Consider the following 27,637-nt stretch of genomic DNA (forward strand, 5'->3'; position numbering starts at 1 on the left):
GTCAAAGGAAATACCAACTACGAAAGATACAATTCATACAGCATCGTGAAAAGAAACAGGATATTATAAAAGAGTCAGAGGGTGAGACTACATCAGGAACAATCGGATTTATCCCAGGAGTTCAACTTCAGAGAATCGTGAGAATTGCTAGAAACCAGAAATCGTAAAACTGTCCATCTACGCAGACTAACGTTTGGTTTAGAAAATTCTGAAGTTTTCCAATCAGAATAAACAAGAGAGCTCCGCAGAGCTCAAAACTAACGTGCAAAATGAACCCTGCTCTTCCAGGCAAGCAACAATTAACTAGAAAATGTTAAAAAATAGATCCTATCACGTTAATAACGGAAACTCTGTGCTACGTAGGAACGCATCTTGCAAATGACACGGAAGACTTTGAGGGCAAAACATGTGACTTTTCTTGAAAGACGTAAAAGTGACCCAAATACACGAGTTTCATCACGTTGCGGGGAGGGCGGGATTCACGGTGATACAGAAGTGAATTCTCTTAAACTTCAGCTGTGAGGGCCAACAGCCCCTCCCCACCCTAGAGGGTGCCTTCTGCCCGCGGGCCCCGCCCGGCGGGACTCCCAAGGGTGCGGCCCTGCGAGCGAACAGAACGCGTGGTGTGTCGTTGAGGCCGTGAGGACGCGACTGAGGCCCCTGCGCAGGCCTGGAAGACTCTGGCGGTGGAGGCCCCGCCCCTTGCCCCTTCCCCGCCCCGCGCGTGCCCGCCCCGCGCTCTGGTGATTCTCGAATATTCCAGACCCTCGTCCAGCAAAAGGTTACGAATCCCCCCCAGAGGCTCAGCGGCTGGCTGGCATGTTTCAGCAGTCAAGTGCTTTCTGCTGAGATGGAGCCTCTGACTGGGGGAGGACGGACGGGCCGATCGTCTCTGGACGTTTCCGTGAAGCCAAGACGGAGGGTGCTGAGCTGCCCCTCCCCCGGGGGCTTGGGTTTGCAGGGGAGACGGTAGATGCACCTGCCGGGAGCAAAGGGTCAGACCTCGGGCCCAGGACCCAGAGGGAGGAAGAAGGCTAAGGAGACGATTGAGAACAGAGAGCTGGGAAGGGGGGCCTCCTGCACGGTTGGTGGGGATGCAGACGGGTGCAGCCGCTGTGGACACCAGCGCAGAGGCCCTTAGAAACTAAAGACAGAGCCGCTATGTGATCGTGCAGTGCCACTCCCGGGCGTACCTCTGGAGAAGACTCTAATTCGAAAAGATGCGCGCACCCCAGTGTTCATGGCGCGTGGTGCTGTTTGCAGTAGCCAAGACGTGGAAGCCGCCTAAGTGTCCATCGACAGAGGACTGGATCAAGAAGGTGTGGTAGTCACCTGAATAGTCTCTGAGTGCTTCACCCTCTCTCTGTCCTTCACTTTCATGAGTGGTTATTAACTTGTGTGCACATCCCAAGAAATGTATTGATTACGGTTCAAATCATGTAAGGAAATGTTCAGGGTTGATAAACAGGGGTTATTTAATTCTGGGAACGTCCAGCATTTGTAGCTAAATATATATATATATATATTCTGCCCATCAAGTCTAAACTATTAAGCTATTTAAACGAATGTTAGATATCGTTGTTTTTATTAGCGTAATTTTCACAGTGGTAGCTAAGAGTGTGTGGGTTTGGAGTCCAGACACTGCTCTGGACTCACATATTGGCTCTGCCTTTATTTGAGCATCTGCAAATTACTTCGACTTTCAGTCTCGCATTTCGAATCTGTGAACTGTGTACAAATATAGTACCAACTTCACAGCTTTGCTTTGAGGGTAAATAAAATAATTCCTTTTAAACCCTTAGCATACCTTCTAGCACATAGGAATCAGTCAGTACAAAGAACCACTTAACTGAACTGCAGTGAAGTCTTCGGTAAAGTTTTCTCGTGTTAAATTACTCTGATTTCTGAGATCCTCACTTTCTTTCTCTGTTCAACGTCCTTTCTTTTGAATCTGCTCTTTCTTGTCATGGCTGTTGAATTTTTAATCATTCAAAGTTAATATAGACTTACTCAGAACTGGGGGTTTTGTTCTCCTTTTTTGAATCTGATCACTTTTTTGCATATGCCAGAAAGGTAGAGTAATAAACAAATACCACATGACACACACTTAGGGACCAATCCACAGCTGCATCCTTCCTGTGGCACAACTGGACTAGAAGAAAGACCTGGGAAAAAGAACAACTTATCAAGTAAAAATGTGTTTGGCAGGCTTTTTGCACACAGACCATGGCCTGTTTTCAGAAGCCAAACTGAATGAAAACAGCTTTAAAAGAGGCAAACATTTGTGGAAAAGTCCTTGAAGGATTCTTAACTGTTCTTCTGGACAAAAAGAAACCAGTGAATCAAAGGTGCTTCTCAGTTCCTCACTCCTATTTTCCTGACAGTAAGTCAAACTTGTTGTTTTTACCTTTTACTCTGTATAAGGTAATTAAGGCACAAAGGGCATAGCCAGTGCCAAGCATCTTGACGGACATTGTTAAGTTATTATCTTGTTCTGATATTTCTAAATTATTCTGTATTTTATATTGTAGACCTAAGGAGTGATTTAATTTTTTAAACTCAGTAAAATAGTATTTTAGCATGATAGTAAAATGGAAGGTAGACTCAGAAGTGTGTGTAAATATAATTAATACTGTTGAGTGTCAGATTTACACTTCTCAGGTTGGCCGTCTGAGAATTTGCACAGTTTAACTTCTTGGGAATGTGTGTGCGTTAGGGCAAGTTGCTTCTCCCTGTGGGTTCTTTTTCATGAAGATGGGTGTTTTTCCTTAGACACTTTCTCACGTTAGAATTTAGAGATGATTTTTTTTTTATCAAAAAAAGGAAATCCAGCAAGTTCTCTAAACATTGTAATTTGTATATAACATCAACATTTATTCAAATGCGTTTAAGTCACCAGAGCTGTGATACCAAATGATCATCTCTGGAATTTTAAATTGAAAACACAGAAGGATCCCTGTTACCCATCATGATTCTACGCATATCATATACTCCAATCATACTAGCTAACCGATGTTTCTGCTTTTCATCTGTATGTATCTGACATACTTACTTCTTTTTTTTTTTTTTTTTTTTTTTTGCTGTACGCGGGCCTCTCGCTGCTGTGGCCTCTCCCGTTGCGGAGCACAGACACCGGACGCAGGCTCAGCGGCCATGGCTCATGGGCCCAGCCGCTCCGCGGCACGCAGGATCTTCCCGGACCGGGGCACGAACCCGTGTGCCCTGCATCGGCAGGCGGACTCTCAACCACTGCGCCACTAGGGAAGCCCGTGAGTCATTATTATTGTGTGTATGTTGCATGCTCCAAAAAGTAAGGTTGGAGCAGGAAAACAAGGTTGGACCCTATGCAAGATGACTGCACACTTTACCCCTGGCCACTTTGCCCCGTTCTTTTTTTCTTCATTGCAGCTTCTGGAACCCTGACTTCTGCACGCCTCGCTTACCCACGCTGGGCACGGGCTCTCCTGCCCAGTGTGGATTCTGCCCAGACCTGGCGCTCCGTGCATTCTCCGTGTGGTCCCTGACTTCATCTCTTTGTAACTCCGGAAGCATTTACAAGAGCCTCAGGGACTAGTCTCTGCTGCACGCAGCAAGCCATCTGCTGCTTCCAGCCCCGAGTCTCAGGGCTCATCGGACTCTCTCCTTTTCTTATAGAAACACCCAATGCCAGCTACCAGGCCAGCGCAGCCTGGTCACAGCGCCTCTTTCACCGTCTCGGTCTGTATTCTTCTAACTCTTGCTGTTCTGACCTTGACAGGATTTGTATAACCTCTAGAGAAAAATCAGTGAAATTTGCATTGTCCTCATAAAAGTTTCACAGCCTTTTACTCTATGTTGGGAAGGCGGAGTAGTTTTGAAAGATGCAGCTGCCCTGTGAAAATGAGTATCTGTTTCTTCACGTAGACATCACCCTGCATGAGATTTAAACACTGTGCTAAAAGGAGTAAAAATGTTAGGACATAAAACATGCAAATATAAAAAAGTATTAAAAAGGAGGCCATAAATTGGACTTCGTAAATTATTAGCGGACTTAATAACCACCTGTTGGGCGGATTGCTTCTGCAGATTGTAAACTCATTCATTGTAAATGTTGTATGAGCTTAATTCTTAAGTTAGTGTCCTTGACTCTAAAAAATCTCTGTGGGTTCTAACTTTACTTCTGATTTTTGTACTCTGGTTCTTTGCATGCAATTTATTTCTACTGGCACACTATTTTCACATGATAGAAGTCAGTTTCTAATCTTGGCAGGGAAAAACCCCACCAAATTCTCAAGTATTTTTATTGGTTATTTAAAATACTTTTTCTTTCTAATTTTAAAATTATTTTAATTACCAAAGTAATAGCCAGCCTAAAAAAGTTAAGCAATATAAACTTGTATGAAGCAAAAAATGAGAGCTTTTGCCTTCATCCTAGCCACCACTTCCTTCCCTATAAATTTGTGTGTATCTTTTTTGGATAGTATGCACACAAACATACACATGGTCACATATATAGACATATATTACTCTATGCACATAGGCACACAAACTCAGTTTTTATTTACTTAAATGGGGATTATGATTACACTAAAAAATACGCTGCCAGTTGGTTTTTTAAAAACAATACAGTTGACCCATGAACAACAGGGGGTTTAGGGGAGCCCACCCTCCAGGAAGTCGAAAATCCAAGCAATTTATAGTCGGCCCCCTGTATCTGTGTTTCCTCAGCATCTGAGGTTCCTCCACCCCCCGTTCTGCCTCCTCAGATTCAACTGATTCCTGGGTAGTGTAGTAATGCAGTTACTTTTGAAAAAAATGCACGTATCAGGGGACCCGTGCAGTTGAAACCTCCACCGTTGAGGGTCAATGGTGTATCATTAACAGCTTCTCACGTATTCACACTGAACTTAAAATAATAGGAAGGGGCTTCCCTGGTGGTGCAGTGGTTGAGAGTCCGCCTGCCGATGCAGGGGACACGGGTTCGTGCCCCGGTCCGGAAGGATCCCACATGCCGCAGAGCGGCTGGGCCCGTGAGCCATGGCCGCTGAGCCTGCGCGTCTGGAGCCTGTGCTCCACAACGGGAGAAGCCACAACAGTGAGAGGCCCGCGTACCGCAAAAAAAAACAAAACAAACAAACAAAAACAATAGGAAAGACTTTCAGCCCTTAACTTAGAGGCACCTTTTTGGGATAGTATATAACACCAATAATTTTATGGGAAACCTAAACAATTGCAACTTGGTTTTCTGTCCTCTAGTAATAAGTTCATATGATTAATTATATTTTTTTACACATGGCAGGAAGAACAATCGTTGGGACCCCTGATGAAGAAACCATGGACATAGTACTTGCAAAAAACTACTCTAAAATGGTGGGAAGTGTGTTTAATGATACTTACTCATATTGGCCGAAGTTCAGTTGGGGACATAGAATCCCAGTTATGAGAGAACACTTTGAATACTCAGGTAACTACATGAGAATTGATTCCAATCTTTTTTGCTACTTCATCGAATCCCCTATTGGGAATGACTGATAGAAAAATTAATAAAATCAAGAAAGGAAGTAATGTACTTTTTGTTCCTGAACTTAATGGTAAGTTTTTGTTACAGAATGAGTCTCACTACTGTGGCAACCATTTAATAATATTCTTCTTTCTTCCAGTTTTGCAGAGTGCTTTAGAAATGCTCTAGATTGTGTAACCATGGACTTGGAGCAGACATTTAGATGTTTCACTTTAGAGCCAAAGTTAATGTTTTAATTCCATTAATTGTTTCCAGTGCATAATGATGGGAATGTTTTTCTTCCTCTTTAAAGAACATTGTTGGGCTATGCGTGATGAAATTTTTTGTTCCTTGACAACATACTGGCAAAGAGGGTTTGTGGCTTTTCAAACCGCAATTAATGCTGCAATTATAGAAGTAACTGCCTATTTTAAATCTTCTGTATCCTTTCCCTCACTTGTAGTCTCTCCCTCCTCTCCCACCCTCTACCCCTACACTCTTAGGAGATGATGCTTTGCCTCTCATTCTCACAGGAAATAGAACCTGTAAGATGGGAACACTCCCCAACTTCCCAACACAAACCCTGACAAACTATGGCCGTACTCCTCTCTACACTCACCCTTTTCCTCAGTTCAAAGGCTGGAAACATTATCCCTTCAACTCTATCAGGAAAGTTGCACAACAGATTTTCCCTTTTGTGTCATCTTTCTTCAGCTTCCCCCTTTCAACTAGATACTTCTCTTCAGTATTTAAAATTATCCGTTTCTTCCCTTATTACCAAAACCTTCTCTCATCCATGTTTCCTCCTCAAGCAAATACTCTCCTTCCCTGTAACATCTCCACTTCTTGAAAGGATTGCCTTCACTTAAGGCTCGACTCAACTCATTATCATTTCTATTCCCACCACACCACCAAAAGGAATTTTTCTGAGGTCAGTAACAACTCTCATGTCAATCAACAAGTGACAGTTTCCTTCCTTGTCTTACTTGATCTTTTAACTAAATATCAGCATTCACCTGGCTTTCTTTCACTTTTCTAGCCATTCCTTCTCAGTCTTCTTGCAATCTTATCCATCGTTACACTCCCACCTCTTTCAATCTGTAGTTCCACAAGGTTCTATCCAAGGCATATTTCTCCACCCTATATACTTTCTCTACACAATGTCATCCATTTACATAAAGTTAATTACAATTCACATGATGGTAACTCCAGGAACCCTGCTTCAACTTGTTGACCAGCAGACTTTTCCTGTAAAGGACCAGATAGCAAATATTCTAGGCTCTGGGGGCCAGACGGTCTCTGTTGCAAATACTCAGCTCTGCTGTTGTAATGTGAAAGCAGCCATAAACCAATGTGCTTGACTGGTTCCAATAAAACTTTATTTGCAAACACGGGTGGTGGACAAGGTTTGTTCTACTGTAGTCCCAAGTAGCTGACTGTTTACTCTGATGCCCCATAAGCAATTCAAGCTAGTATGTTCCAAACTGAATGTGGGTGTTTTTCTCTAAATGTGACTGAGTCTTTAAAATTTTTTTCTCTATCTCAGTGAATGCCAAAGCCATGCACTTAACTGGGGAATTATCAGAGATCACTTCCTCTGCTTCACCCATCACATCCCGTCTCTCATCCAGCCCTGTTAATTCTAAGCTCAAATCTACATACTTCTCTTCAGCTCTGCCACCAGCACTTGTCCAAGACGTTAGCATCTCTTGCCTGAACTGTGAGAGTAATTTATTCCTCCAGCCTCATCCATCTATCTATCTATCTGTCTAACACACCATATTTTTAAAAAAATTTTTAACATTTAAAATTAATTTTTTATTGGAGTATAGTTACTTTACAATGTTGTGTTACTTTCTCCTATACAGCAAAGTGAATCAGTTATATGTATACATATATCCCCTCTTTTGTGGATTTCCTTCCCATTTAGGGAAGCACTGAGCACTGAGTAGAGTTCCCTGTGCTATACAGTAGGTTCTCATTAGTTATCTATTTTATATATAGTAGTGGATATATGTCAATCCCAAGCTCCCAATTTGTCCCACCTCTCCTTCCCCCCTTAGTAACCATAAGTTTGTTCTCTACATTTGTGACTGTATTTCTGCTTTGCAAATAAGTTCATCTGTACCATTTTTCTAGATTCCACATGTAAGCAATATTATATGATATTTGTTTTTCTTCTTCTGACTTACTTCACTGTCTATGACTATCTCTAGGTCCATCCACATCTCTGCAAATGTCACCATTTCATTCCTTTTTATGAATCTCACCATATTTTTAAAAAGCTGATAGAAATATGTAAATGCTTCTATATGAAAATGGAAAGAAACAAAATATGGTTTTCTTGTGTATTTCTTCTGTAGTTAACATAATGCATTTGTTTGTTAACAACCCAATTTAGGTCACAACAAATCGTTCTGTGATGGAAGAGTTGACATCAGTTATTGGAATAAATATGAGGATACCCCCTTTCATTTCTAAGGAAGAAACTACAATTGAATGGTTTATTTTTATTTGTGTAGTTTATTTCTCCCCTTTTGTATACATCATTAAACATTACAGAGGAATGAAAAAAATTTAAGATGACAGTGATGGGTCTCCCAGAGTCGTCCTTCTGGTAAGTTACCTGTGTATTACACATTAATACATTGGGAAACTCATTAGGTTATAAAGAAATGAGATACATTTACGAGTTGTTTTTGCATGCGTTCAATTTAATGACCTCACTTGTTTAAGATTTTTTTTAAATTAATTAATTAATTTGTTTGTTTTGGCTGCACCACGTGGCATGTGGGATCTTAGTTCCCTGACCAGGGATCGAACCTGTGCCCCCTGCAGTGGAGGCGTGGAGTCTTAACCACTGGACCACCAGGGAATTCCCTGTATTAGATTTTTTTTTTTTTTTTCGGTATGCGGGCCTCTCACTGTTGTGGCCTCTCCCGTTGCGGAGCACAGGCTCCGGACGCGCAGGCTCAGCGGCCATGGCTCACGGGCCCAGACGCTCCACGGCACGTGGGATCTTCCCGGACCGGGGCACGAACCCGTGTCCCCTGCATCGGCAGGCGGACTCTCAACCACTGCGCCACCAGGGAAGCCCCCCCTGTATTAGATTTTAATAGCAGTAGAAAATAAGTAAGGATTGTGCTTATGCTTCCCCGAGTTGAAGAAAAAAAAAATGTGATGCATGTATCAGTTAGCAGCAGAAAGTTTTCCTGATACAGAACTGTCCAAGGTAGCAGGGTTTGCACTGGCTAGAGATTTTTAAAATTCAGTTAATATTGCATTAGTTACTGGGGAGGGTGTTTGCGTAAATATGCTCTTTACCCCTCTTTCTCTTCAAAGACAAGAAATAGAGATTTTAAAAATAAGCAATATGCATAAAAAGTGTGGCTTTGACAATTTAACTTCCAAGAGAACCCCATTACCAGATGCAGGCATCCTAGGTATTAAGGTAAAACTGATATATTTCTTTCTTTTGTGTGCATATATATAAATTTATTTATTTATCTTTGGTCACGTTGGGTCTTCGTTGCTGAGCGTGGGCTTTCTCTAGTTGCGGTGAGCGGGGGCTACTCTTCGTTGCGGTGCACGGGCTTCTCAATGCAGTGGCTTCTCTTGTTGCGGAGCACGGGCTCTAGGCACGTGGGCTCAGTAGTTGTGGCTCACGGTCTCAGTAGTTGTGGCTCACGGGCTCTAGAGCACAGGCTCAGTAGTTGTGGCGCACGGGCTTAGTTGCTCCGCGGCACGTGGAATCTTCCTGGACCAGGGCTCAAACCCGTATCTGCTGCATTGGCATGCGGATTCTTAACCACTGTGTCACCAGGGAAGTCCCATGATATATTTCTTATAAAATTCTTATACGTTTTAACTTCTTCCACATTCTTCCTGATCAGGCATAAATTTTGCTATAATATATTTAATCCAAAGAATGCAGAACTCCCAAAGAATCTTGAGAGTAATTTCTTGTATAAAACATTGTGAATAGATCATGAAATTATTTATAGTAATCCCTTTGCAACTGTACATTTCTCTTATATGAAATTCTAGTACTTTCAGTTCTATGAACCTTAACAATTGAGAGAATTTGGTTTGAATATACATGAATTAAGATTAGCTCCTATTGGGGCTAATTTTTTTTTAAAAGAGGGTGGAATAGGGAAAAAATGATAAAACAAGGGTTAAAAACAAATTTTTTGCTCCATTTTCCCCTGTATTAGTTTTTAAGATAATTAACTGTTTCCCTAAAATCCTTGAAAGATGAACAAGTTTTAAACATTAGGTTTCAATCCACTGTAATTATTCTTATTGAAACTCCAGTTGTTCCATCTTTGGCCAAAGGGAGCTGCTTCAGGTTGGTTTCTGAGTTTGTTTGTTTGTTTTCTTTTATTTTGAGAGTTTCCTTGCTATTTTGTGTGACAAGATGCCCCAGTTTCTTATAGTTGGAAAACATTTCAAGACCACTGTGTGAATGAAATATTCTTTGCTGTGAGATTGGTCATTGTTTCTAGGCTTCTCAGCAGACAGACAGAGACTAACTGTGTATTCTAAATTTTATATATAGACTAACACACACACATTAAAGATGTCTTATAAATTCATACTGACACAGTTCAAACATAGTACTATAGGGTTTTTACTTAACTTCCTCCATATTAGAACTGTATCTTTTTTTAGATGCACTGAGAATTCTGGTTCTCCAGGAGAAATACAGAGAATATTAAAATTAAAATATCCCTAATTATTCATTTGTTTTATCCAGAAATACACATACAACAGTCTCACAACATTAATAGTATTACTTCAATATAATAACAAAAAAATACTTTTTTTACCTATGCTCTCTCCAATCCCTCAGTTTTTTATAGTTGTACTGTATCTATAGTGACAAGGTACATATTATACTTTTTTCTTTTTAAACACGATTTAGCCATCATTCTACAAGTAACTACAGTATTTTCCAGTTAAACACTTTTATTTTGAGCAGATTCATGTTCAGTTGTAAGAAATAATTAGAGAGACTCCATGTGCCCTTTACCAGATTTCCCCCAAAGATACTATCTAGTAAAAGCATTGTAGTCATGGCCACATTATGGACATCTGTACAGTTAGATACAGAACGGTCCTGTGAGTACAGCCACATTCCACTCTCTCTTCCCTGCCCCCGATCCCCTGGCAACCACTGATCTGTTCCCCGCTTCTATAATTTCAGTATTTCAAGAATGCTTTATAAATGGGGTCATGTAGTACGTAACCTTTGGGGGCTGGTTTTTTCACTCAGCACAATTCCCTGGCAATTGATCCAAGTTGCTGCATTTATCAGTGGTTTGTTGCTTTTTATTGCTGAATACTGTTCCATGGGATGACTGACTGTCAGTTTGTTTAACCCTTCAACCTTTGAAGGAGATGTGGGTTGTTTCCAGTTTGGGGCTATTACAAATAAAGCTCCTATGGATGTTCTCATCCAGGTATTTATATGAACAGAAGTTTTCATTTCTCTGGGATAAATGTCTACCCGTATGATTGCTGGGTTGTAAGGTAGTTTAGTTTCATAAAAAACTGCAGAACTGTTTTCCAGAATGGACATGCCATTTTGTATGGATTATAGAAAATAATTGTGTTTGACTTGGTTTATGCCTTTATTTATATATTTACATATACCTGATGTTCTTATAAATTCAGTGAACATGAAATTTGTCCACTTTTTCTCATTTCTTTTCTTCTTAACTAATCTTTATATTCCACGCTCTTTTTACCTCAATCTGTGGCTCACTTTTTCAAAAAATACCTTTAATTAATAGGAATAGATATCTTCATAGATGAAAGATTTACCTTATCTTCAAAATCAACTGAATAAGATTGTTATGTATTTGGATTTGTAAAAGATTTTTTAAATTTCAAATTAAGTACTGAGAACTTGGGAGAGTTAGGAAAACTGTGATCCTTTAAGCTTACTGTTAGTGCACAGAAAAATGCTGTTTACTTGTGATAGTAATAACAACTTACTTTTCTGTGCTACCCAAAAGTTTATAAAAGACTTCCAAATGCATTATCTGTATAAAGTTTCACACTTACGCTGAAAACCCTATATAAATCCAGAGGGAACTTTGCAGTTTATCAGTGTTTTCATGGAAGGTCAGTTTTTAAAAGTGAAGTCATTGTCCTGTTTAAAACATCTCTTTCCATCTATTTCCACAGATTGTCAGAAACAACCAGCCTTGACTACTGTGATATAGAATCACTGCTGTACACCTTTAACCCCCATGACACCTTTTGCTTTATTATAGTTTTGTGCGTCTTAGCAGCACTGCTGTATTCTGATTCTTAAAAACATATGCTGAGTGGCTAATGTCCAAAGCCATATAAGGATAAAAAAAATGAAAATGGGCTTTACTTAAACCGGAGAGATTTCAATTAAATGTTCAGAACAATTATATAAGGAAGTTTAGTTAAAGGGAGTTTAAAGGTGAGATTATTATTTTTCCCTTGACATTTATATAGTCACTTGACTAAAACCAAATTATATGTAATTATATTAATTTTAAAATTTATTCTGTATTTGTAAAAATAATGATAATAATTGCTAGGCTGAAGTCTTCATGTGCATTATTTCCTTGAATCCTTGAAACAACCATAGGAGATAGCTATCACAATTAACCCCATTTTACAAATGAGGTGAGAAAAGATAAAAAACTTGCCCCTGATCACATAGCTAGAATGTACGTAGCCACATTTTATAGTAAATTTGACTCTAGTCTATTGGTTTGCAGAATGTGTACACTGAAATATTTTGCAATATATACTCTGAACTATTGTGCGACATTCTGAATTAATCCTTTGTTTCTACCATAGGCTCTCCTGGGCATTGATGTATGCTGGCTTCATCTTCATCATGTCCATTTTTATGGCTCTGGTTGTAACATTTATCCAAATTGTAGTCATTACTGGCTTCATGGTGATATGCATACTTTTTATCCTGTATGGCCTGTCTTTGGTGAGTTGTCAAAAACATGTATCTCTCATCCTGTTTCAGGTCTCAGATATATGAGCAAAAAATAGTATTTCTTCAGGATACTGGTAGTCTAGAGCTACTTGTTTTGTATTCTGGTTTCTCTATGTTTTGAGAAAGTTTTTGTCAATGTGAGAAATGGATGAATATTCCTATTCAAGATTCTCAAAGGAAAAAATATACCCACTGGAACTTTTCTCTCTTCCTTCAGATAGCCCTGGTTTTCTGAAGGGTGTCAGCTCACAACAGACTTTAGTGTCATAGAACAAGTCTTATCCCATTTCACGGAATATTCCCTAGTGACCCATGGACCATCAAGGACAATATAGGCATATTTAATGTAAAAATGTTATATTCATAATGCAAAGAAACTTTCACATAACCCTTGTTTTTCTTCAACAGTTGTCCTCTATGTATAAGGGAAACTCCGAAAGTCAGGACAATGGAAAAAGTGTAATTGATGAAATCATTCTCCTAACAATCTCAATAGTAAGAAAATATTTCTACCTGTATATATAGGATTTATAACCATGTGATATGCTTGCTCTTATTCAAAGAATGGGAAATTTAAATATCCCCCCAATACTTGCTCTTACTGTATTCTACAATCAAATGTAATGGTCGTAAAACCTGAAGGTATATTTCTATATAGAGTAATTGACAGTATAATATATACCAGAAATTCTAAAGACTAGATTGCTATTATTATCACTATTACTATACATTGCTGATATATGTATCCCAAGACAATTTGAGGTGGTTTATAAGAAATATCAAAGGTGCTATGTGACCAAAAATCTTTTAAATATGGATTAAAGAAATAAGATAACTTGAATAATGAAGAATAAAGAGAAAAAAGTAAGTGGAATTTTATACTGGGAAAAGATGCTGAAACAAAATATAAATATTATTTCCGTGCATTATAGTAAATGAGGCAGAACGGGGATACACAATGGATTACAGACTTCTTGTTTTCTCTTAATGGCAGAAAAGTTTAAGAAGGGAGAAAATTTCCAAAATTTTTATAAATTCATAAATTTATAAAATTATATACATTTTCACACGGGTGTTTGTATATTGAATGTGTGTTCTTCCTATTTTGTCAGTATATGCAAAGACGTTCCATATGTCGTCATTTGTTACTGACCATTAATAAATGCTCAAGTTATACAGCTGTTTGATTGGGACGTATATTCATTAAAATGTAAAACTCTGGCTAACACAACAGACAAACCCCTTGCTGTCCATGATCGTGTGATTTCCATTATTCTATCTTCCAGTTCATTTATTCTTTCTCTGTGCCATTTAGTTGGCTATTCATTGCTTCTAGATTGCTTTTTGTCTCAGAAGTTGAATTATCTATCTTTTGATTGCTTCATCCTTATAGTTTCTAGTTCCTGGTTACAGAGGTTTCTGTTTCTACAGAGAATCTTTCTTAATTCAGTTTGCATTTTTATTCCCACCTTTTTGAACCCCGGGTCTGGCAGACTGGGGAGCTCCGTTTCATCATGTGTTCTTTCAGGGGATTTCTCTTGCTCTTTTGATTGGGAGTAGTTCCTCCGCCTTTCTCTGTCTCTATGAATTTAGGGGAAACCCTTGCCTGTTGTGGTCTTGAAGGGCTGTTTCGCCGTGGGAGCGCCCCTGTGTAGGCCGTGTGCCCGGCGTCTCTGGTGCGAGGGCAGTTTTCGCTTTGGACACGAGCCACGTCTTCCTCGGAGTGTCCTGGCCTCTGCCACCTTCGCAGGGGGTGTGCTTGGAGTCAGGGGCTCTGCCTGTGCAGGACGTGAGACGGGACCTCCTCTCCGCTCGGTGGCTCTTGCCACCCTGTCAGGGATGGGGTCTGTCCCCCGGCTGCGGCGGCTGCAGCCCTGAGGGTGGGCTCAGTCGGGCTCCGCTCCCCTTCGGTGCGCCCCCTGCCCCAGAGCGGGGCTCGCCGCAGCAGGTGAGGCGCCCGCGCTCGCGGAGGGCTGATGTGCCGCCGCGCGCGCGCGCGGCCGCGGCGCTGCCGGGATGCGGCCCGAGGTTGCGTCCTCCACGCCCCCTCCCACCCCGGTCTGGGGCAAGGCTGGGCCGTGGAGCGGCTGGGGCCCGCGCGTTCCTGGGCTGGGGCTGCCGGATCCGCACCTCTCCTCCCGGGGCGCGCCTTCCCTGCGTGCGCGCTGGTGCCCGGGCGCCCGGCTGTCTCTGCGCCGGCAGCCGCGGCTTGTTCCAAGGGCCCGGCTGGCCCAGCTGCGGTGTGGAGCGACGGGGGCCGCGGGGCTGGCTCCGTCGGGAGTGAGGGCGGCGGGGAGGCGGCAGCTGCGGGCGCGAAGCTCCCTTGGCCCTGGCTGTGGGCGGGCCCGCGCGCGGCCCTCCTTGTGAGTGGAGTCAGGCGTCCCTGCCCCTCTGTCTGTGCCTGCGGTTCCCCCAGCAGCCGAGGGGGCCTGTCTCCTCTGCGGAGGACCCCAGGACCCCAGCCTGTGGCTGGACCCACTCGCTCCCCCGGGCCAGGGACCCCGGTGCGAGCCTTCTCTGCACATCACGCCCTGCGGGGGCGGAGGTGCCGACCGTGCGCCTGTCCTCGGCCCTGCTCAGCTGTGTGGACGTCTCCCCTGCAGCTCTGGTTGTACACGAGTTCCTCTTCCGATTTCCAGGTGCTTTTCCGTGAGAGCGGCTCCCCAGGTAGGTGTGATGTGATGTGTTTGTGGGGCAGGAGCTCCACATCCTCGTGCTCTGCCGCTGTGAACTCTCACTTTTTCTTCATGCTTCCGCTTAAAGATTTCTCAATTTCATCTCTCTTTTCTAAGAACCAGCTCTTACTCTCCTTGATCTTTTTCTGTTTTTAGCAGTCTCTATTTCATTTATTTCTGCTCTGATCTTTATGATTTGTCTCCTTCTACTAATTTTGGGTTTTGTTTGTTCTTTCTCTAGCTCCTTTTGGTGTACGACTAAGTTTTTTATTTGAGAGTTTTCTTGTTTCCTTAGGTAAGCTAGTATCCCTATAAACTTACCTCCTAGAACTGGTTTTGCTGTGTCCCATAGATTTTGGATCGTTGTGTTTTTGTTTTCATTTCTTTGATTTTCTCCACGTATTTTTTCATTTTCTCTTTGATTTCTTCAGTAACCCAGTGGTTGTTTAGTAGCATTTTGTTTAGCTTCCACATGTTTGTGCTTTTTGCAGTTTTTTTCTTATAGTTGATTTCTAGTCTCATAGAGTTGTGGCTGGAAAAGATGCTTGATATGATTTTCTTAAATTTACCAAGGCTTGTTTTTTGGCCTGACATGAGCTCTATTCCGAGAATGTTCCATGTGCACTTGAAAAGAATGTATTCTGCTGCTTTGGGATGGAATTTTTTTACACATATCTATTAAGTCCATCTGGTCTACTATGTCATTTAAGACCAGTGTTTCCTTATTGATTTTATGCCTGGATGATCTGTCCATTGATATAAGTGTGACATTAAATTCTCCTACTGTTATTTTTATTTTTTTAAAAAATAATTTATTTATTTATTTATTTATGTCTGCATTGGGTCTTCATTGCTGCGCGCGGGCTTTCCCTAGTTGCAGCGAGTGGGGTCTATTCTTTGTTGCGGTGCGCAGGCGTCTCATTGCAGTGGCTTCTCTTGTTGCGGAGCACGGGCTCTAGGCGCGTGGGCTTCAGTAGTTGTAGCACTTGGGCTCAGTAGTTGTGGCTTGCGGGCTCTAGAACTCAGGTTTAGTAGTTGTGGTGCACGGGCTTAGTTGCTCCGTGGCATGTGGGGACCAGGCTCGAACCCGTGTCCCCTGCATTGGCAGGCGGATTCTTAACCACTGAACCACCAGGGGAGCCCCCCCGCATACTATTATTGTATTACTGTCAATTTCTCCTTTTATGTCTGTTAATATTTACTTTATGTATTGAGGTGCTCCTATGTTGGATGCATATATATTTACAATTGTTATATCTTCTTATTGGATCAGTCCGTTTATCATGATGTAATGTCCTTCTTTGTCTCCTATTACAGTCTTTGTTTTAAAGTCTATTTTGTCTGATATAAGTAGTGCTACCCCAGCTTTCTTTTCATTTCCATTTGCATGGAATACCTTTTTCCATCCCCTTACTTACAGTTTGTGTGTGTCTTTAGATCTGAAGTGAGTCTCTTGTAGGCAGCACATATATGGGTTGGTTTGAATAAACGTCTCCATGTGAGAAGTATTTTTTAAGATTTGTATCAAATTTATAAGAAAATGATAAAATCTTCTATGGCAGAAGGCATATATTACCCATGGAGTTTGAGTCCCATAACGACGCTAATTCTATTTTTTTTCTTTGCCTTTAGCCGTACCTTTAGAGCATCAGTTTCCTTTTTGTTATAAGGTGTCTGGAAATGAAGTATGGAAAAGAAACAATGAGGAAAGATCCAGTTTTCAGGTTGGGAGAACATTAACATCTGAATATAATTTAAATATTTAATGTTTACAGCAGTACATTGAACATCATTTTATTAGGATGGATTTACTATCCACCTCTTGGCTAAGCCCACTGGACAGTGTTATTCTGAAAAAACAAAACAAAAATAAAAACAAAAAAATGGGGATTACACTGAATGCAGTGATACATAGTTTCTAAGTCATGGATCTTACTGATTTTAGGCAAGTTGAGTATTTATCTTGTGAACTATATATGCAGTGGTTAAGCATCAAAGCTTGTTTTTCTCCTGCTTGTGGCAAGTATAGGTCTCTGAGTAGAAGACACAATAATGAAAAATGAGTTTGTTGTGAAATGTTTTGAAAAGGCAAGAGAAGCCAGTTAAGGTGATCATTTATGATGTAGTGTGATGATGATCTGGATGCAAACAGACTAAAAAGACTGATAAGTCTGTATTTGAGAGAATTTAGAGAGCTGGTTGACCGATGGGATAAAAGGTTTTAAAGAGAATAAATGGTCAAAGAGTATTTCACGGGACTTGGCTACTTGAGTGGGTTATTACTGTCCAGGGGAACCTTGTAGGTAATAAATTAATCATTTATATTCTCTTAAAGCAAAGAATAATGAGTTAATAATGGAAGCAACATTCTCTTGGTAGCTACTCTACAGATAGAATTTCATTTTAATGTTATTTGATTTTCTCTGTAGAATCTCTCCAAGAAGAAGTGAAAATTATCCAAATCCAGAAGAGCCAGAAGAAGAAGATGAAGATGTTCAAACTGAACGAGTGAAAACTGCAAGTGCACTCGCTACTTCCCACTTGGATGAGGTGAAAACAAGTGACTCAACCCCTGATGAAATAATGGGATAGTTAGCTTGTCCTGTAGAGTGGATAAACTGTTTGGTTTTTTTTTTTTTGTTTTTTTTTACGGTACGCGGGCCTCTCACTGTTGTGGCCTCTCCCGTTGCAGAGCACAGGCTCCGGACATGCAGGCTTAGCGGCCATGGCTCACGGGCCCAGCCGCTCTGCGGCATGTGGGATCTTCCCGGACCGGGGCATGAACCCGTGTCCCCTGCATCAGCAGGCGGACTCTCAACCACTGCGCCACCAGGGAAACCCAAACTGTTGGTTTTAGCGTGAAAATTTGCTTTTGTTTCTGTAATACTTCCATGTGTAGGTCATATTCAAATCATTATCTTTGGGAGTATTTACCCTGTCATCACTCCTTTAATTTTCTCTTCTTCCATTACTTTGTGGGTTTTAATCCTCATTCATCAGTACAATTCAAGAATTCTTATATTTTTTATCAGCTTTTAACAAAATCCCACATCTTTTTCAAGAGTTTCAATTTCATTTTGCAATATATTGAAATGTCAACAACTCTAAATAACGTATGAAAAAGAGCAAGTGAATTTACCCTGTATGAAAATCAATAACAAATGGGCTAGACATGGAGTTAATGCAAAAGGCAAGGTTAGCATAACAAAAAGGGAATATATTTGATTAGGAATTACTTTTAGAAGGAGTTGACAGAGAAGTCCTCGTTCATAAACATACATTTGGGTGTTTTATTTGAAAAAAGAGGCTGAATTACTATTAGCACAAAATCTGGTTAAATTCATAGCCTAGGAAATGAAAGATAAAACATGAGTGCACAAAATATGTGACACTTAACAGGAAAATCATGCTTTCTCATGTTTTTCAGAAACCAGTAATAATGGCAAGCTGTTTACACAAGGAATACAAAGAGAAAAAGAAAAGTTGCTTTTCAACAAGAAGGAAGAAAAGAGCCGTTTGGAATGTTTCCTTCTGTGTTGACAAAGGTTTCAATAATGTTTCCTCTATTAGAATGTTCTTTATTCTCTTTACTTAGGACTATGAAGGAAATAATTTTCCCTTCTTTGAGTCTGTTCATATATCTTGGTTAACATGTGATTAGAAAACCACTTGACATGTCAGCAGAGAAACGTTTTTACTTCCAAATCCTGTCTCAAATCAAATGGCAAGAAAACCAACCGATTTTGGATCCAGAAGACCAAATTCTCTGGTGTAAATCCAAAGTCTTTCCGTAATATAGAAAATGATGAAGGTGTACTTTGAAATGTTATTTTGTTTCAAAACGTTCCTGAGCTAAGTGATTTTAGGTTAGTTGACCTCTACAGTACAAATAGTGATGGGGAACCTTTCCCCACGTGAAGCGTTGGGCTTGCTGGGACACAATGGAGCTGGGAGAAGTACATCTATTAAAATGATAGCTGGAGAAACAAAGCCCACCGTGGGAGGGGTACATGGCATGGGAGGGGGCCAAGCTCATGGCCAGGGGAGATGTCCTCTTAAATATCAGTGTTCCGAGCAGTCAGTCAAATGATTTTCTTTTATTGAAGTATAGTTGATGTGCAGTGTTGTGCTGGTTTCTGCTGTACAGCAGTGACTCAGTGTTACACCTACAGACGCTCTTTTTTAAATATTCTTCTCCATTATGGTTTATCCCAGGAGATTGGATATAGTTCCCTGTGCTCTACAGTAGGACCTTGTTGTTTATCCATCCTAAATGTAATAGTTTGCACCTGCCAACCCCAAACTCCCAGTCCACCCCTCTCCATGCCCTGCTACCCCTTGGCAACTACATGTCTGTTCTCTATGTCTATGAGTCTGTTTCTATTTTGTAGATAAGTTCATTTGTAGCCTTTTTGTAGATTCCACATATAAGCAATATCATATATTTGTCTTTCTCTGTCTGACTGCACTCAATATGAGAATCTCTAGGTCCATCCATGTTGCTGCAGATAGCATTATTTCGTTCTTTTTATGGCTGAGTAATACTCCTTTGTATAAATATACCACACCTTCCTTATCCATTCATCTGTCAATGGACATTTAGGCTGCTTCCATGTGCTGGCTATTGTAAATAGTGCTGCAGTGAACACTGGGATGCATGTATCTTTTTGAATTAGAGTTTTCTCCAGACATACACTCAGGAGTGGGATTGCAGGATCATATGGTAGCTCTATTTTTCATTTTCTGAGGAACCTCCAAACTTCTCCACAGTGGCTGCACCAACTTGCATCCCCACAAACAGTGCAGGAGGGTTCCCTTTTCTCCACACCCTCTCCAGCATGAAATGATTTTTTTTAAATAAGAAGGATAAACAGATGAAAGAATTTATAAAATATCTCTTGCATGCTCAAAAAAGATTGCAGCTGAATGGCCGTTTTTATCTCCCTTAGAAGGAGGAGGATTGGAGTGAAAGCCAGATGTGAATCTGACATTCAGTGTTCGATGTAGGTGGTTTTAAATGGCAGCAGAACACCTCGGAAGCAACAGGAAGATGATGTCATCAGGTGTTTGGGGTACTGTCCCCAGGAGAACTCCTTGTGGCCCCATCTTACAGTCAAAGAACACCTGGAGTTGTGTTCGGCAGTGAAAGGACTGGGCGAAGAGAATGCTGCTCTTAGTATTTCAAGGTACAGAGAGAAGCCTCCTCCACACTATTTGTAGCTGGAGGAAGGGAGGGATATAGAACTTGCTCATTAAATATGGAAAGGAGCTGATGAACAATGTCTTTACTTTTCAGGCACATAAAGTGGTTGAAAATCTGAATAAGAACCCAATCATAAGATTTATTATTTGGGACAATGTGAATGGGGCTTAGTGTACTCTTTTCAGATTGAAAATGCTAGGGTTACCTGCAGTGTGTTAGGTAGGGACATATCAGTGTTTCCTGCAGGTTGGTGGACACACTGAAGCTGCAGGACTATAGCTGAAGCTCCCCTCAAGGCCTTTCCGTGGGAGTGAAGGGAAAGGTAGGACGGGGCTTGGGGTCCACCCCCAGGTCGGTGCCAGACGTGGTTCCTCTCGTTCCAGCTGTGCTTCGCGCTGAGCATCCTGGGGAGCCCAGCGGTGGCGCTTCAGGACGAGCCATCGACAGGGATGGACCCTGAGGGGCAGCTGCACATGTGGTGAGGGGCTTCATGTGAAGTGCCCAAGTCGATAGTATAAGTCTACAGTGATGACTCATTTAGTTTTTAGTCTTGCTCCATTAACCTTTAAGGCCCACACCCTCTATTACTTGATTCAGTGAAACTTGATACAGTATTCAGAATTCTCAGGGGAGGAAAAATAGACATTTTAAGAACCACGTGGCCTCTGGAATGTATTCGACTGAATTTTCTTTCTCTTGCTGCTCTTCCCCCTGCCTCATTCTTCTTCTGTTTTATTTTTCAGTTATTGAAAATCCTACAATGTGGTGTTTCTCTGTACTTCAACTTTTTTTTTTTAACAAACACTATTTTACTCAATTTTCAGGCATCTACTTTTCATTCTGTGAGGCCTATTGATGTGATGATATAATTACGTAATGTGGTACAATTTTTCTTCTTTCTCTCTAGAGCAAAGATTTCTTTTTTCTTGTAACCAAATCAAACATTTTCTGTTTAGGCTTCTTTTTCATTCCCATTCATCTATTTTTCCCAAATTACTTTCAAACAATCCCTACTTCATCTTTAGGCTGGCGATTCGGGCCATTGTTAAACACACTGAGAGGGGGATGCCCTCCTGACCACCCACTACGCGGCCAAGGCCGAGGCCATGTGTGACTTCGTGGTTGTCGTGGTATCCGGAAGGCTGAGGTGGGTGCCCGTCCAGAGCCAGCACTCGACCCCCAAGTTCCTGTAGAGAGAGTGTCTGTTCACTGTGAACAGCTGATGCTTCTTAGCTCCTTGATCTATGATCAGACACCTTCCTCTGCATCTGCAATTGAGGGAGAAATGAAGAGCCACGTATTTTTTTCTTTCAGCTCTTCTTTCTCTTCCCTGGACTAGTTGTATTGGTTCCATTCAACATCTGAAAAGCAAAGCAAGTTTGGTAAAGATTATTTACTAGAAGTAAAAGTAAAGGAACTCACCCAGGTGGGGCCTCTCCACACAGAGATTCTGAAGCTTTTTCCACAGGCTGCTCGGCAGGAAAGGTGAGGATGCTTTTGGCTTGGGTGACAGGTGTAAGGACTTTCCAGCACGCATGGCTTAGTCTTACACTGGTCCGGACAGGAAGAAAGCCTCAGCTGCTTGTTTATTATGAAACAAGTTGTTTGGGGGTCACTAGGAAGTACAGAAGAAAGACAGCAATTGAAAAGTTATTTTCAGTGAGTGTTTCATACTGAGAATAGATGCATGGAGTATGTGTGTGTGTGTGTGTGTGTGTGTGTGTGTGTGTGTGTGTGTGTAAATGGTGGAATGACAGAGTTAGGAAGTACAAACAAATATACCCATCAATTTAATGGTGTTTTAAATAGACAATGAAAATTCTGTATCAGCCTATAGCATTTTATCAAATATAAAATTGCACCAAGAGTTCAAATAGCCTCGCATGCTTCAGAAAGATTGACTCTATCCTAAATTAATTGATTATAAATTATTTGATCCTCCCAACGGTTCCTTTAAAGTTGTATGAGGTCAGCTATGAGTTACAAGTAAGGATAACCAAATCCACGTGAATAGCAGAATAAGGTTGAATTTAACTGAAAGATGTACAGTTTTCTTATATACTACTTCTACTCATTTTTGAAAACAATATTTACCGAGCACCCACCATGTGCTGGAGACTGTGTATAGAGTAGTCAGTAAATAGACAAGGTTCTTATGGTGCTTGCTTTCTTTGTGAGGCAAGGGTGTTAAGCAAATGAAGATGCAAATGAGGAAATGACATTAAGGTAGGACTTTAAGACTGAGCAGGGTTTGGCCAGTCGAAGAATGGGGATAAGAGTCACTCTTTTGAGAAAACGTCACGTGTAAAGAATCTAAATCAGGGCTTCCCTGGTGGCGCAGTGGTTGAGAGTCTGCCTGCCAGTGCAGGGGACACGGGTTCGAGCCCTGGGCTGGGAAGATCCCACATGCGGCGGAGCAGCTAGGCCCGTGAGCCACAACTACTGAGCCTGCGTGTCTGGAGCTTGTGCTCCACAACAAGAGAGGCCGCGACAGTGAGAGGCCTGCGCACCGCAATGAAGAGTGGCCCCCGCTTGCCACAACTAGAGAAAGCCCTCGCACAGAAACTAAGACCCAACACAGCCATAAATAAATTAATTAATTACTTAATTAAAAAAAAAAGAATCTAAGTCAAGAATGAGCTCTACATGCATTGGATGGAAAGAAAGCTTATATCCATGATGTATAAAGAGATATCCAAATGGAGATGCCAATATACAAAGATGTAGGCCTATAGCTCAGAAGAGAAGGGAAAGGTCATTGAGAGATCAGGTCTGTCAATAAACAAAGTGGGGCATCTTTAACACACAGATATAAGCCCATTAAGCTAGGAGAATGGATAAGGTCAAAAAAGAGATGGAAAGGGGAGAGGGTCTAGCATGGACCCCAGGAACTCTCAGTATTGAGAGTGGATTGAAGGGGAAACTGCCACCACCTCAGCAGCAACCATAAGGACAAATACTAAAGTGTGCAAAGCATGTCTGGAACAGCCCTGAACAAGAGAATTTCTGTGATGATGGAAATGTCCTATATCTGTGCTGTCCAGTATGGCAGCCAATACCCACATGTGGCTAGTGAGCACTTCAGATTTTAAATTTTATTTATTTTAGCGAGTTTAGATGTAAATAACCATGTGTAGCTATTAGCTAACATATTAAACAGAGCTGGTCTAGAAAGTTAGAAGGAAAATTATAAAAGAAGCTCTGAGAGAGAGAGAGAGGAAGAGAGAGAGTTTTAAGGAGGGTGTGTACAATTTTATTTAATTCTTTTGAGAAGTCTAAAAAATAAGGACCAAAGAATGTTCATTGAATTGTGCAACATGGTGGTCCTGGATGAGCTTATTTGGAGGGGGGAGGGCTAGAGGTCAAGAAAGAATTTTTTTAATAGGAGAGAGTTCAACAGGTTTTAATTCTTGTATAAGAGATTGAAAATTAAATGCAGAGAAAATAATTTGATAAAAAGGTCCCAGGGAGCATAGAAAGATGGGCTTTTGAGAGTAAGAACTATAACACAAAAGAAAGATACCACAGGCTGAGTAAGAAAGATTATCAGAGCTATTTTTAAGAATTTATCTTGGACATTAAATTTGGGACAATCAGATTTTTGTTGTAATCAAATTTTTATGACTAAAGACAAATATTTTGGCTCAGATTCATGCTTTATCAAATTTAAACTATTTACCTTTTTATTTAAAGGAGACTTTTTTATTTATTTGGCTGTGCTGGGTCTTAGTTGCAGCATGCAGGATCTTCGTAGTGACATTCGGGATCTTCAGTTGCAGCATGCGAACTCTTAGTTGCAGCATGTGGGATCTAGTTCCCTGACCAGGGATCGAACTCAGACCCCCTGCATCGGGAGCATGGAGTCTTAGCCACTGGACCACCAGGGAAGTCCCTAAAGGAAACTTTTTGAAAAATTTGGTTATTTTAGCTGTCAAGTTCTTTCCAATATTGTAACATTAAAGCACAGTAGGAATGTGAATTGGTACAGCCACTATGGAGAACAGTATGGAGGTTCCTTAAAAAACTACAAATAGAATTACCATATGACCCAGCAATCCCACTACTGGGCATATACCCTGAGAAAACCATAATTCAAAAAGAGTCATGTACCAAAATGTTCACTGCAGCACTATTTACAATAGCCAGGACATGGAAGCAACCTAAGTGTCTATCGACAGATGAATGGATAAAGAAGATGTGGCACATATATACAATGGAATATTACTCAGCCATAAAAAGAAACGAAATTGAGCTATTTGTAATGAGGTGGATGGACCTAGAGTCTGTCATACAGAGTGAAGTAAGTCAGAAAGAGAAAGACAAATACCATATGCTAACACATATATATGGAATTTAAGAAAAAAAAATGTCATGAAGAACCTAGGGGTAAGACAGGAATAAAGACACAGACCTACTAGAGAATGGACTTGAGGATATGGGGAGGGGGAAGGGTAAGCTGTGACAAAGTGAGAGAGTGGCATGAACATATATACACTACCAAATGTAAAATAGCTAGTGGGAAGCAGCTGCATAGCACAGGGAGATCAGCTCGGTGCTTTGTGACCACCTAGAGGGGTGGGATAGGGAGGGAGGGAGGGAGGGAGATGCAAGAGGGAAGAGATATGGGGACATATGTACATGTATAACTGATTCACTTTGTTATAAAACAGAAACTAACACACCATTGTAAAGCAATTATACCCCAATAAAGATGTAAAAAAACAAACAAAAAAAACACAGTAACCCTCACTCTCTCCTCCTCCCAGGTATTCCTCCATGATGGCATATAAATTACCTGTCGAGGATGTTCACCCTCTATCTCAGGCCTTTTCCAAATTAGAGGCAGGTAAGTTTAGACATATTAAGACTTAATGTACGGTGCATATTTTCACGTGGAATACATATTAGATAACTTCAAGTAGAAAACTTACAACATCAATCAAACCTTGGAAAATTTCCAGTGGAATAGTCTTAAAAATTTTGAAGGGAATGTATTGGTGCCCCTTGACTTGGCTTTCCTCCAACTGATTTTCCCTCTGCTAATGAGGAAACCCAGCTGCAAATAAGTCAGAATATTCTGTCCTGCTTCCATTGCATACTGTTGGAGCATAATTATCAGCGTGATAGCCCAAAGAACACCAAGGAGAGCTTCTGGCATCTCCATGTTTGTCAAAGTCAGAGGCTCAAGGAGCAAGACTATGGACCATGGACTCAATCTGTCAATACTCTCTTTTACCCCATTGATCCATTTGTTTATATTAGTGCTGGAACTACATGGAAAATACAGAGGGATTAGAAGTCAGGATTGATGAGGGGGTTCTGAACTAGTTCCAGAGACATTGACTAGAGTGCACGCTAGATACTTACGAGGTCTTGACATGTAAGAAGCATGGGATTCATTAAAAGGGGACCAGCATGGAGTATACTCCATGGTTTTATAAATGTAGACTAAAGCAATACCCAACAATTGATCTGGAGTCCAAAACATACATGTGCAGAGAATCAAAAGGCTAAATACTGAAATAATAGGACACAAGGTACTCCTTAACAAGAAAGCTTACAGGTAATTTATACATGAATGTATTGCTATCTTTTGATTATCCGTATCAGCATTCTAATTTATCCTTCAAGAAAATTTAATTAGTTGGCCTATATCTTAAAGTACCTCATGGATTTGAAGTCACCGTTTATGTTGCCTACTTTGAAAATACTTTTGGTGAAAAATTTGTGAGCCACTAATGTCAGTCCCATTAAATGCAGTGAAACAGACCTTTGACCTGGAAGAATACAGCCTCTCTCAGGCTACCTGGGAACAGGTGAGTTTTTAAACCAGAGAGCATCAATCCAGGTAAACTTTGTGTGAATCTCTGGGTGCAACCATCTTTCAGAAACACCTTGACATTTTCGTTTCCTTATTTATTTTCTCCTACTTAGGTATTCTTAGAACTCTCCAAAGAGCAGGAGCTGGGAAATTTTGATGATGAAGTTGATACAAGAGTTAGATGGAAACTTCTCCTGCAGGAAGAGCCTTAAAACCCTGAATCTCCTAATATTAGATTTTAGGTCTTACTACATTCTTAGTTTCCATAATTCTAGAATAATCTTTCGTTATTACTGCAATTAACAAAACATTCAGTAGTTTAAACATCCAATAGTGATTAAGGTTTTAAGTGGTTTTTAAAATTTTAGAATGGAGGGAAGAGGCAAAGATAGGAAAAGGTAGCAGACAAAATTAACGTAACCAGACATTATATTAATCACTAATATAGGCCTATTTTGTGCTTAACATTCATTCAAAAATCACATAATGTTAGACAAGTTTTTTGTTATTATCAGTAAGACTGACCGCCGAGCACATTTTACAAATAAAACACTGTAGGCTTTTTTAAACCTAAACTTTAAGTATATCATCTTTTTAAAGCATGATTTGCTTAAAGACCAACTTAATGTGACATGGACTGTCAGAAGATCTAATAAGCTGATAGATGAAATTACACAGTATAACCTTTAGATATAATTATTATGTTTTTTGTTGTTGTTGTTTTTGTTGTTGTTGTTGTTTTTTGCGATACGCGGGCCTCTCACTGTTGCGGCCCCTCCCGTTGTGGAGCACAGGCTCTGGACGCGCAGGCACAGCGGCCATGGCTCACGGGCCCAGCCGCTCTGCGGCATGTGGGATCCTCCCGGACCCATGTCCCCTGCATCCGCAGGCGGACTCTCAACCACTGCGCCACCAGGGAAGCCCAATTATTATGTATTCTGTTGATAAAATAAATATTTGCTAATTTCAGGATATATAGAAATTATACGGATGAAGATAACAGTAATCTGTAGTAAAACACCACAGTAAATATTTTGGCTGACCTATATTCAACGTGCTTTTTGTGAGTACTTTTTCAAAGTTGACATCAGTGAGCACAGTAGTTTTTTATATTTTTTCACTTAATAGTTCATGAACTTTCCCTTGTCATTATAGCCTTTCTGTATTCTGTAATGGCTCCATGGCGTTCCTCTGATGTACTACTGTGGTTTTTGCTTAACCTTTTTACTGTTGCCTGACATTTGGTTACATGAACATTTATCTCTTATAAATAAAGCAGTGATGAGATTCTCCTATGTCTTCTTTGTTAGAGTCTTATGGTAAGTAGCTCGGATATCAACTACTGGCTTGCTGCTCTATGAAATTTTGCTAACTTTGTCCTCTGACCCATAGAAAAATTCAGTGTCCATCCTAAGCTTCTCAATCCCCCCAGGAACTTTTCATCTCAGGCTCGTTCTTG

At 40.8% G+C, this 27,637-nt stretch overlaps 1 pseudogene across 1 annotated transcript; it reads left to right on the forward strand.

The window, feature by feature from the left end:
* The first annotated feature begins 5,271 nt into the window (after positions 1 to 5,271).
* On the forward strand, positions 5,272 to 26,335 carry LOC307067887 (ATP-binding cassette sub-family A member 10-like; annotated as a pseudogene). Its single transcript has 17 exons — positions 5,272 to 5,443; positions 5,793 to 5,896; positions 7,881 to 8,096; positions 12,329 to 12,470; positions 12,888 to 12,994; positions 14,103 to 14,500; positions 14,550 to 15,118; positions 16,799 to 16,878; positions 17,584 to 17,704; positions 18,582 to 18,710; positions 20,162 to 20,340; positions 20,604 to 20,679; positions 20,741 to 20,835; positions 21,383 to 21,504; positions 21,697 to 21,842; positions 25,124 to 25,203; positions 26,118 to 26,335. The product of its transcript is annotated as an ATP-binding cassette sub-family A member 10-like (transcript).
* The last annotated feature ends 1,302 nt before the right edge of the window (positions 26,336 to 27,637 follow it).

The sequence above is a fragment of the Hyperoodon ampullatus genome (genome assembly GCF_949752795.1).
Source record: "Hyperoodon ampullatus genome assembly, chromosome: 19".
Classification (NCBI taxonomy): Eukaryota; Metazoa; Chordata; class Mammalia; order Artiodactyla; family Ziphiidae; genus Hyperoodon; species Hyperoodon ampullatus.